This window comes from Pan troglodytes, chromosome 9, assembly GCF_028858775.2.
Source record: "Pan troglodytes isolate AG18354 chromosome 9, NHGRI_mPanTro3-v2.0_pri, whole genome shotgun sequence".
In the NCBI taxonomy this organism is placed as follows: Eukaryota; Metazoa; Chordata; class Mammalia; order Primates; family Hominidae; genus Pan; species Pan troglodytes.
The window spans coordinates 100061428-100074236 of NC_072407.2; positions in this window are offsets into that span (position 1 = coordinate 100061428).

Here is a 12809-nt window from a genome sequence, read left to right on the forward strand (position 1 = left end):
TATCACTTCTTCTCAAACTGATTAAATTGGGTCTAAAATTATAACCCAACAGATGTAATTTTTGGAACATGACAACATTGTACAATCTATATGGAAACCCATAGGACCAAAATTAGCAAAAGCATTTGTGAACTAGTTGGAAAAACTTTTTCAATCAGACAACAGTAATATAAATAATAAGAGTAACCAGAAAAGAAAATAAGGCAAAATAAACTGCACCAAGATGAAAACACATACACACATATCAAAATTCACCATTTGAATTGGGGAAAAATTCATAAACTGTAGAAGTTTATAAATGTTAGTCAAAAACTTGCATTCAAATATATGTAAATTATTATTACAAATAAACGAATAATAGCTCAATAAAAAGTGTATGAGTAACTTGAATTTTACAGAAGAATATTTCCAATTGTCCTATAAAAACATGCTCAACCTCATTAACAATCAGGAAAATGCAAATTTAAATCCCATCTTATTGAGTTCAAGCTACTATAGGAAATTACCATATACTGAGTGACTTACACAAAAATATTAATTTCTTACAGTCTGGAGGCTGCAAAGTTTGACAGCAGAGTGCCAGCATGGTCAGGTTCCAGTGTGGATCCTCTTAGACTGTAGATGTCTGTCTTCTGGCTGTGTCCTCACAGGCAGTGTACAGAGAGAGAAGCAAGTTCTCTCCTGTGTCGTCTTATAAAGGCACTAATCCCATTATCGAGGGTCTACTTTCATGACCCAATTACCTTTCAAAAGCCCCATTTCCAAATACCATCACATTGGAAATTAAGGTTTCAAAATATGCATTTGGGGAGGCTCAACCCCAATAATATCCAACTGAACGCTAAACAAATGACCATAATTTTAAAAACTTTGATATTTTCACGTGGTGGAGATGATATTAAGCAAAGGAATGCTCATAAACTTTTGATGGAATGTGAAATGGTACCACCACATGACTAGGGGAGCAATAAATTTATTTCTAAGTCTAGTCCTGCCTAATGTGTGCATATTTACAATGAAAACAAACATCTTAGAAACAACAAAAATAATATCTGTCATTAGTAAAATGAATAAATCAATTGCAGCAAATTTAAGTAGGAAACACTGTTTATCAGCAAAAATAAATAAAGTACAGCTACACATGTCAACCTTACAATGATGAAGTTAATGAAGCCAGATACAAATATATATAGAGAGAGAGTATGTATATATATACACACACACACTATACTCTATTATGCTATTTATGCAAAGTTTATAAAGCAGGCATTGCTATTGATATGGAAGTGCTGGGAAGGGAAGGTCTTGGTCCCTTTAAATGATATAAAAAGGGGAAAGGGAAGTGCGTGGTCCCTAGCTAGGGCTCCACCCCGACAGACCTAGGTGAGGACAGGCATTTCCTCCCAAAATGTATATAGGAAACACTATTTATCAACAAAAATAAATAAAGTACATCTATATACAATTACACAGGTCAACCTTATAGCTATAAAGTTAATAAAGAAGCCAGATACAAATATATATATATATATATATATACTCTATTATTCTATTTATGCAAAGCTTATAAAACAGACATTACTAAAGTGTTTGGCAGACATGATTAGCTGGTATACCTAAAAAAACAAATCAAGGTGATGATTACAATAAAAGTAGAAAAGTGGTAAACTCTGGAACATGGAGAGGCTTTGTGTTACAGCCAAGGAGATGGGAGATCAGTCTCAAATTCATCTCCCTGACTAACTAAAATCAGAGGTTTATACAGCAAAGAAGAAACATGGTTATATACAGGAAAACAGGAATTAGGGAGAAGTAAGGAAGATGAGTTGGCCAACAGGAACCAGGTAATCTGTTAGGCAATCATGACAGATGAGGTTTCAGTTCCTTGATACTCTTCGGGAGGACTGATGGTTGCTTTCCTGCTGAAGGAACTCAGATAAGACAAATGTGACTTTCTTAAGTTTTAACACTTGGAGGGTCAATTTCTGTGTTTATTGAAAGGAAACTCTAAACATTAATTCTGTGGAACAATTGGGCCAGTTTTAACCATACTCTACTTAGACCTGCATCACTGATATTGAAAATTTGATTTGTAGTAAATCATCTTTGTATACTTTTGTAATGTGATTCTTAATTTGTGATTTATTCATTTATATGTGATTTATTACACAACTTAAAAAACTGTTAAATAAAAATTCAAATGTATGGGATCACCTTTCTTCTCCTTGGATCCGATAAATCAGTTTTTTACCTTTTCAGTTTGTAACTATTTAAATAAAGGGCACTTCATAAGTTTTTTGCCCCAATTTTTTTTTTATTATTATACTTTAAGTTCTGGGGTATGTGTGCAGAATGTGCAGTTTTGTTACAAAGGTATACACTTGCCATGGTGGTTTGCTGCACCCATCAACCCGTCACCTCCATTAGGTATTTCACCTAATGCTATCCCTCCCCCAGCCCCCCACCCCCTGACAGGCGCTGGTGTGTGATGTTCTCCTCCCCGTGTCCATGTTTTCTCATTGTTCAACTCCCACTTATGAGTGAGAACATGCAGTGTTTGGTTTTCTGTTCTTGTGATAGTTTGCTGAGAATGATGTTTTCCAGCTTCATCCATGTCCATGCAAAAGACATGAACTCATCCTTTTTTATGGATGCATAGTATTCCATGGTGTATATGTGCACATTTTCTTTATCCAGTCTATCATTGATGGACATTTGGGTTGGTTCCAAGTCTTTGCTCTTGTAAACAGTGCTCCAATAAATATACAGGTGCATGTGTCTCTATAGTAGAATGACTTATTATCCTTTGGGTATACACCCAGTAATGGGATTGCTGGGTCAAATGGTATTTCTATTTCTAGATCCTTGAGGAATTGCCACACTGTCCTCCACAATGGTTGAACTAATTTACATTCCCACCAACAGTGTAAAAGCGTTCCTATTTCTCCACATCCTCTCCAGCATCTGTTTTTTACTGACTTTTTGATGGTCCAGTCTAACTGGTGTGATATGGTATCTCATTGTGGTTTTGATTTGCATTTCCATAATGATCAGTGATGATGAGCATTTTTTCATATGTTTATTGGCTGCATAAAGGTCTTCTTTTGAGAAGAATCTGTTCATATCCTTTGCCCATTTTTGATGGGGTTGTTTTTTTCTTGTGAATTTGTTTAAGTTCTTTGTAGATTCTGGATATTAGCCCTTTGTGCAATGGATAGATTGCAAAAATTTTCTCCCATTCTGTAGGTTGCGTGTTTACTCTGATGATAGTTTCTTTTGCAGTGTAGAAGCTCTTTGGTTTAATTAAATTCCATTTGTCTACTTTGGCTTTTGTTGCCATTGCTTTTGGTGTTTTAGACATGAAGTCTTTGCCCATGTCTATGTCCTGAATTGTATTGTCCATGTTTTCTTCTAGGATTTTTATGGTTTTAGGTATTACATTTAAGTCTTTAATCCATCTTGAGTTGATTTTTCTATAAGGTCTAAGGAAGGGGTCCAGTTTCAGTTTTCTGCATATGGCTAGCCAGTTTTCCCAACACTATTTATTAAATAGGGAATCCTTTCCCCAGTACTTTTTTGTGTCAGGTTTGTCAAAGATCAGATGGTTGTAGATGTGTGGTGTTATTTCTGAGGCCTATGTTCTGTTCCATTGGTCTGTATGTCTGTTTTTGTACCAGTACCATGCTGTTTTGGTTACTGTAGCCTTGCAGTGTAGTTTGAAGTCAGGTAGCATGATGCCTCCAGCTTTGTTCTTTTTGCTTCAGATTTTCTTGGCTATGCAGGCTCTTTTTTAGTTCCATGTGAAGTTTAAAGTACTTTTTTTCCAGTTCTGTGAAGAAATTCAGTGGTAGCTTGATGAGGATAGCATTGAATCTATAAATTAATTTGGGCACTATGTCCATTTTCACCATATTGATTCTTCCTATCCATAAGCATCGTATATTTTTCCATTTGTTTGTGTCTGCTCTTATTTCCTTGAGCATGGTTTGTAGTCCTCCTTGAAGAGGTCCTTCACATCCCTTGTAAGTTTTATTCCTAGGTATTTTATTCTCTTAGTAGCAATTGTGAATGGGAGTTCACTCATGATTTGGCTCTCTTTGTCTGTTATTGGTGTATAGGAATGCTTGTGATTTTTGCACATTGATTTTGTATCCTGAGACTTTTCATTTTAAGTCAGAAAACCTGTATCACTGTATTCCTCTTTACTGATTCTGGTGTTCTAGTTGATGTCATAAAATTATTCCACTTTAATTTGTATACACTTGGTGAATGAACACACACTGAATGCTATGGGTTGAATGTGTCCTCCAAAGTTCATGTTCTGAAAACTTAATCTTCAATACAACAGTGTTGAGAGGTAGAAAGTTTAAGAGGTGATTAGGTCATGGGTGTTCATCACTGATGAATGGATTAACATTATTATTCTGAGTGTGGGTTCACTCATGAGAGTAAGGGTGGCTTTTTAATAAAAGTGAGTTTGGTTCTCTCTTACTCTCTCTTGCCATGCAATACCTTTTGCCGTGTTGTGACCTAGCAATAAGGCCTTCACCAGATGCAACCCCTAGATCTTGGACTTCTCAGTGTCCAGAACCATGGGCCAATAAATTTCTGTCGATTATAAATTACCCAGTCTCAGATATTCTGATATAACAGCAGAAAATAAATAATACACTAAAATAATAAGTTACATTTTTATTTTCTGAAGAGTATCTTCAAACAATTATTTGGACAGAGAAGAAAACACTATGGTCTTGAACGAAATGGGAAAGTCCAATGTACATTATTTTTTTTTTTGAAAGACAGAGAAAAAAAAGAGTGATCAAAAAGGACAAGAAGGAGTAGTATTTATTGAGCTCAAGCCATGTTACATCCACTGGGCTCGGCACGGTATGTCCACTTGTCCATTAACTCTTATGTGACTCGCTATATTATTATGAGGCAGATGGTAGTATTATCTTCAGTTTAAAACAAGGATAATTAGGAATATTAAATTCTTATATCTGAAGTTTCACACTTAGGAGTTCTAAGGTGGTTTAAATCTTACTGGCCTGAAGTCAAAGCACAAAAATGGCAACCAATGTATTATTAATAAAGTCTATACTATTGATTTTCTGTAGCTTAATATAAAGAAAAATATATACTGCACCAAACGAAGGTTCAGCAATGTTATTTTTTTGGAACTCCTGGTTCCTATAGTTTTTATTATGTTTCACTGTGGAACTTTTGTTGATAAATCCAGCACTATTTGATACATGACCAGACTTTCCTTTGCAAATTTACTCCTGTTCAAAACAGCCAAAGGTTCAGTACCACACAATTAAGAGTTTCTTTCAGAATCTGTCATTTGTTTGTTTTTCTCATTCTTAGTTTTCTCAAATGCACAGCTTAAAGCTAGATAAACTGTTTTAAAACTGAAAATTACTTTAAATGTTATTATAGGACTCTGCATATTAAAAACGTAAGCATAATTTTACTTTAAAGCATTATTTCTCTATTTAAGTATTTAAAAAAAAACAAAAAAGTACGACAATGAATAGATCAATTAAACCTGGCCAGTTCAGAGAAGTTTTCATAAAACTTTATATATTGGTATTTGTAGGTACAAACAGAGAATTCACCACATTGTTTACAGAGCCCTGGCTTTACAAACATTATACTTGAGGAGTCATATTTCCACTCAGTTCTCATTAGTTCTGTGCATTGGGCAGGCCCATTACATTTTGTACGTGTGTAATATCATTTGTAAAATGAAGATAACAATACAGTTCTAATTCACAAAATTATTGCAAAAATAAGGTAAAAGAAAGTATATAAACAAAATTTTAGTGATGGTAACACATGATATACATTGTTATTTTTATTCCTATAATTTCCCTAGTTTCAAAAAAAACCGATTCAGAATGTAGCTTTAAGTTTACTCCTTTATATACTCAAAAAAAATACAAGCATCTTTTGTGAATTAAAAAAATTGAATAAATAGGTACTCCCACAAACAGGATATCTATACAAGTGAATTAAGAGGGTTGCTAGACAACACCTTGCTGTAAGAAACACTTTTAAAGGAATTCTAAGCCTTAATGGTTCTCAAGAGACCAGTTGCACAAAGCAATTATTGATATACAGGAGAGAATATGACTGGGGAAATTTAGTGTTCAAAATCACTAACAGAAGTAAAAGTAACAACTACAAGAGTCTTCCTGAAGAGCGCTGAGTAGAAGAAAATGTAGTGCAATCTCTCAAAAAGCCATCTTTTTAGAGACAGAAATAAAAGTTATTGTTCCCCTGCTATTCTATTATCAGATGAAGTTTTGGTCCTTTGAAGTGTGGGTCAATTTATTTGTTTAGAGCCTCTCATCTAATTCTTCTAACCCTTATCAACTTTCCACTTTTCAATATATTCTCTTTGCTCCAGAAAAAAAGAGGTTCTGAGTCTCTTCTGTCATGCACTCATCTTTTCCCTTCTTTATTCGAAAAATGAATGACTTCTTACACTAATGTTTTATGTGTAAAGTTTTACATGTCAAGAAAAAGTCTTACTTTTCCAAGTCCAAGACTGATATAAAATGCAATCTCAATGTCTTCCCTGCCTTCTTTTGTCTCTGTAAAAATTAGCAATATTCTTCCCTCCCCTAGCTTTGTTTTTCAACTAAGGCAGGTAAATCTGCTTATAGATCAGCTTCTAACCCAAGCATGCTTACTTTGGAGTCTTCTCATAAAAGTGAATCAGATCGTTTTTGGAATAAGTTGAATTCGTCAATTATTGCAGGGAGTATACTATTTTTTTCCTATTCATTGCCTTTGTTTTCCTTTAATCTTTGCTTTAGCTGGGATGTTTCATAGTTAATAGAAGTGGGAAAATATAGTGTTTTCTAAATATGTACATATCTCTATATTTTAACCAGAATGAAGAGAAGATTGAATTCAATAGTATAGCCTGGTTCTTTCTTTAAACAATTTTAAGGTCAAATGGTTCTCTTCATACTACCCTGATCAGGTGTCACCTCATTTAATTTTCAGGCAATTCACAGGGACTAGCATTCTGAACAACAAGTATGACCAGGGATTCTACATGACTCGTTTAATCCTAAAAATTATATTGTTCTAATTTTATTCTTAAAAAAAACTAGATTCAGTAATTCTGAAAAGATCAAATCATCATGATTAAGTAGAAGAACCTGAAGTACAATCTCAGCCTATTTGATTTTAAAATAAACATCCTTTCCAATCATCATGTTGTCTTGGATAAGTTGAAAATCTCTCAGTGTATCGCTACATAATCTTAAACTATAAATTTTTGTAGCTGAAATGGTGAGTAAAATAAAGCAAAATAAATCATTAAATTATATAAATTTACATGTTTAAATATAAAACAGTAGATTGAAGACTGGCATTTAGTAATTCTGCTGTATTAGATTACATATATTATTTTATAAGTAAATTCAATGTTTTTGTGACTTAAACTTTTAATTAACACTTATATTAACAAAAAAGGAGCATACTAGGGAGATTCTAATTTGAACTGATGTGTTATCTTTCCTATGAAATATTTTAAAAGTCTCCTCATGAATTATTATTCCTCTGTGCCTCCTGTCGCTATCAAAACAGTCTAAGCCTCCAAGAAACCTCTCACCACTGGAACTCATCCTCATAAAATTCTGTTCATTTCTTAAAGCGACCTAATCTTTCATTCTTTCCTTATCTCTCAAACATTCTCACTAGGTCCCTTTGTAACACCTTCTTTCATCAGTAACCCTACTCCCCTATTCTACTTCAAACTATTCTCTGAAGTCTCCTGTTTTGACTCTTATGTTGTTGAAGATGTGATAGCCAAAGGAGCCTTTAAAGTGGGAGCTGTAGTTGTTGTTTATTTCCTTCCAATAATCTATGTATTGCAAGGCATAAAGATAGCATATTTATGTATCTCATTTCAGCTCCTAGACTACTTGTTACCTCTCAAACACCAAGGATTTCTTCAAGTTGATGCCATTAGACTTCATTATCTATAAGCTCTCTTTGATACTGGCATCTATTAACATTTCTCATTCCTTCTCATTCTTAAATTCTCCTCATTCTTTCACCTAGTTTACTATCCTTCCCTTATGTCACTATTATTATCATTATTCTTAACAATATCAAAATTTATATTGATGATCTACTCAATTACCTGGACTTTTAGATCATTGGCATCTGCATTTCAAATAATGCATTTCTTAATTCCACTTTATTTACTATATTCTATCACTTCAACGAATTAAAGCAAAAACATGATAATTTCATTAAAAGGACAAAAATATATTCAATAAAGTTTAACTCTTCACTTATAAAAATAATACTCTTCGATTAGAAATGTAGAATAACTTTCATAATTAGATAAAGAACATTAACCAGATGCTCATAGTAAGCATAATATCTACTAATTTAACTAAGAACAAATATATGGATAAAGATGAAAAAAATATATAAAATAAATAAACAAAAATAAATAGTAAAACAAAGGTGATCACATTTAGTGCTTCTCATAAGAATTGTACTAAAGATTTAAACCAATGATTTTAAAAAAGAATGAAAATTTATAAACATTAGGAAAGAAGACATGTCTAGTTTTTTTCCAGAGATGATATAGAGTGCAAAATGTTGTTGCTGTATATAACACCAATATACCAAAAATGAATAGAAATTTTATAATTCAAATTATAAATCAAAGAAAATGATTAATGATGCATTTATAAGGTAAACTAATCATTTAAGATAAAATGGCAGGATCATAAAATAGTTACAAATCCATGTAGTTGATATATTTAAAATTATTGAACAAACATAGAGAAAAAATTAAATAGAAATATAACGTATCCACAAATTACTCAATAAAATGAGAATACATAAAACAAAAGTATTCAGAATAAATAATGGAATAAAAAACTAAAACCATGGGGAGATGTGAGGAACAGAGGTTAAAAAGTTTAAGGAAGACTGGACAGTCAAACATATACATAATTAGAAATCCAGATGACAAATAAAGAAAAATGGATAGAAGCCATATAAAATGATATAATAACAATGTATTTCTAAAATAAACGAAGTGCTTCCTAAGGTTTAAGAAAAACAATGAACTCAAAGCAGAATATATAGAAAGAAATCCATATCCCAATTAAGCTGGAGAAAACCAGTGAAAATTTGAAAATAGTAAAAGAGCCCAGAGGATAAACAAGCAAAGAAAACACAGATGAATTTCAAAGAAGCAGCAGTAATCCTGAAAGCTGGCCTATGGAAGCTATAGAATAATCTGATGATATATTCAATGTGATTTTTTTTTCTTAAGATTGGGAGTGAATAGCATTCTAGCTATTTACATCTTTAGCAGAAACCATAAGCCTCTGGAAATTTAATTTAATATTAAAATATCATTATAAATCATTTGCCATATTAACAGATTACAGAAGAAATAAAATGATCATCTTAGTAGGTACAAAATAAGTCATTTATAAAATTCAACCTGTATTTGTTATAAAAACTCTTAACAAGCTTGGAATAAAAGACTTCCTGAATTAAATTGTATAATAATATACCTACTGAAAATGTATAATTGTTGATAAAAATAATTAAAATATTTCTTCTTTTTATCTTCTTCTTTTTTTTTTTTTTTTTTGAGACAGAGTCTTGCTCTGTTGCCCAGGATGGAATGCAGTGGGACAATCATGGCTAACTACAGCCTCAACATCCCAGGCTCAACAGATCCTCCCACCTCAGTCTCCAGAGTACTTGGGACTACAAGTGCGCACCACAACACTCAGTTAATTTTTAAATTTTTGTAGAGATGGGGCTCCACAAACTGGACCAGATGTGTCCAAGCTGGTCACAGACTCCTAGACTCAAGCAATCCTCCCACCTTAGCCACTGAAATTGCTGGGATTACAGGCATGAGCTGCTGGGATTTCAGGCATGAACCACTGTGCCTGGCCAGCTTTTTCTTTAAGACTGAAAAAAAGGTATGTGTCATATTACCACTTCTATTCAATATTGATTTAGAGGTCTTATCCAAGGAAATAAAGAATGATAATTCTTACAGATTGTGTTTATCTGTTTGCATTACTATAAAGGAATACCTGAGAATGGATAATTCATAAAGAAAAAGTGTTAATTAACTCACTGGTCTGTATGATGTACAGAAAGTATGGCACTGGCATCTATTTCTGGTGAGGGCCTCAGGAATCTTATAATCATGGTGGAAAGTGAAGGGAGAGCAGGTGTCCCACACGGTGAAAGAAGGAACAAGGCAAGGGGAGGTCCCATACTTTTAAACAACCAGATCTTGCATGAACTGAGTGAGAACTCACTTATCATCAAGGGTATGGTGCTAAACCATGAGGCATCCACCCCTGTAATCCAATAACCTCCAACCAGACCCACTTCCAACTTTGGGAATCACATCTCAACATGAGAGTTGAAGGGGACAAAATCCATACAATATCACAGATATTAGAAGGAATAAAACTTTCAGTTATAATATGCAAATTTCACAAATTATATACTTATGTTTAAAAATCCTGAGTATTTACAAATAAAATATTAGATTCATGTCAAAATTTAGCTATGTTGCAGGATTTTAGATCTCTATTAGATATGAGTTATTATTTACATATAGTAGTAATAGTTGGAAATTAAAAACAAAACTACTTAAAATAGCATCAAAATATTTTGTGTCTCTGAATAAATCTAAGAAAATATGTGCAAGGCATAGAAGAAGAAAACTATATAACTACTTAAAGATACTCCAGAAAACCAACATAAATGGGGAAATATACCATGTTCATGAATTTAAAAACTCAAGATGTCAATTTACAAAAAATGAAAATACAGGTACATTGCAATCTCTGTGAAATCTCTATAGGGTTTTGGAGGGTGGATGAAGAGACTTGATATGCTGATTTTATAATTTTCATAGGAATACAATGTTTTTAGTCTAGCCCAGATGTTCTGAAAGAACAATATATTAAGAAAACTTTACCAGATGGAAATATTTATTACATACCTAACGTTACTACTTTAAATATTAGGTAATTACATACCTAGTATAGGTATTACATACCTAAAATAGTAACTTTAGTAATAAATAAAGTTACTACTTTAGGTATGTAATAAATCAAAGTAAACCCACAATTAGATACCATTAAAGTAGTATAGGGTTATACTACTTTAAGGTTAGACAAAACTGAGAGTTGGCAACATTTGGCTCACAGGCAAGGCACCCCTTTTTTAAAAATAAAGCTTTATTGGAACATAGCCATGTCCATTCATTTATGTCTTGTCTGTGGCTGCTTCTATACTACACCAGGTTGCAACAAAGACTGTATGGCCCATAGTGTAAAATCTTTGCTATCTGACCTACTAAGAAGGGTCAAGAACAATTAAGATGTTCCTTGCACAAGAATAATAAAGCAAACTAAAAAGCCAGTATCATGTACATATAAAATGTTGATATATGAAAAAGAAAGAACTGCAGAGCAGTTAGGAAAGGTCAGAAATCAAGGACCACTACTTCACCCTAGTAACACATAGATACACACACACAGACACACAGACACACACACACACACACAGCAATTCTGCACAGCTCATATAATCAATAAAACTCCCTCTATTTGTTAAAAAAAAAGTAGGTAAACTTGACCACATTAAGAGTATGAATTTCAGCAATATTTTTAAGAAGTGAAAAATGAGCTATATAGTGGGAAAGGTATTTTCAATACACATAACTGGTAAAGGCAATACATTTATAATATTTTTGAGTTAAAATATATTAGAAATAGATAACAGGGACATTTGCAGGAAAGAAATAATAAAAAGAAGAAAAAAGAAAGAAGGAGAAAAGGATGGAGGAAGGGAAAAAGGAAATGAGGAAGGTAGAAAAGTAGGAACACATAAAGATTGTATCAGAAAAGAGGACACACACACATATGTATAGCCAAATGTTAAAAAAGATAAGCATAATTAGTAATTTATGAACGCAAAGTAAACCCACAATTAGACTGTATTAGTCCGTTCTCATGCTGCTGTGAAGAAATACCTGAGACCGGGTAATTTATAAAGATAAGAGGTTTGACTCACAGTTGCGCATGGTTGGGGAGACCTCAAGAAACTTACAATCATGGTGGAAGGCAACTCTTCACAGGGTGGCAAGAGAGAACATGATAGCCAAGAAAAGGCGGAAGCCCCTTATAACCATTGGATCTCCTGAGAACTTACTCACTCTCACGACAATAGCATGCAGGAAACCGCCCCCCATGATTCAATTACCTTGCACCAGGTCCCTCCTATGACAGGAGGGGATTATGGGAACCACAATTCAAGATGAGATCTGGGTAGAGACACAACCAAACTATATAATAGATACCACTAACAATTAAAATTTAAACAAATATAAAATCTGACAATACCAAGTTGGAAAAGATTTGGAGCAACCAGAACTTATAGTGACAGTGAAAATATAAATAAGCCAGAAGAGTTATAGTTTGGCTTTGAAAGCCAAAACAAACATCAGCAGAAAACAAACAAAGGGTGTTATTTTATACAACTGAAAATTCATATACTCTCAGATTCAGCAGTTCTACCCTAAACATCTATTCTGCAGAGCCATGCTTATTTTCACCAAGATATATTTACAAGTATGTTTATGGTAAATAAAACTAAATCAAACCCAAAATAAGATCAAGAATAAAATGAAAAAATAATAATGCATTCATACAAGAAAATATCCAACCACAAAAAAGACAAAAACTATATTTACAAAAAAAACTTGGGTAAATTTTTTA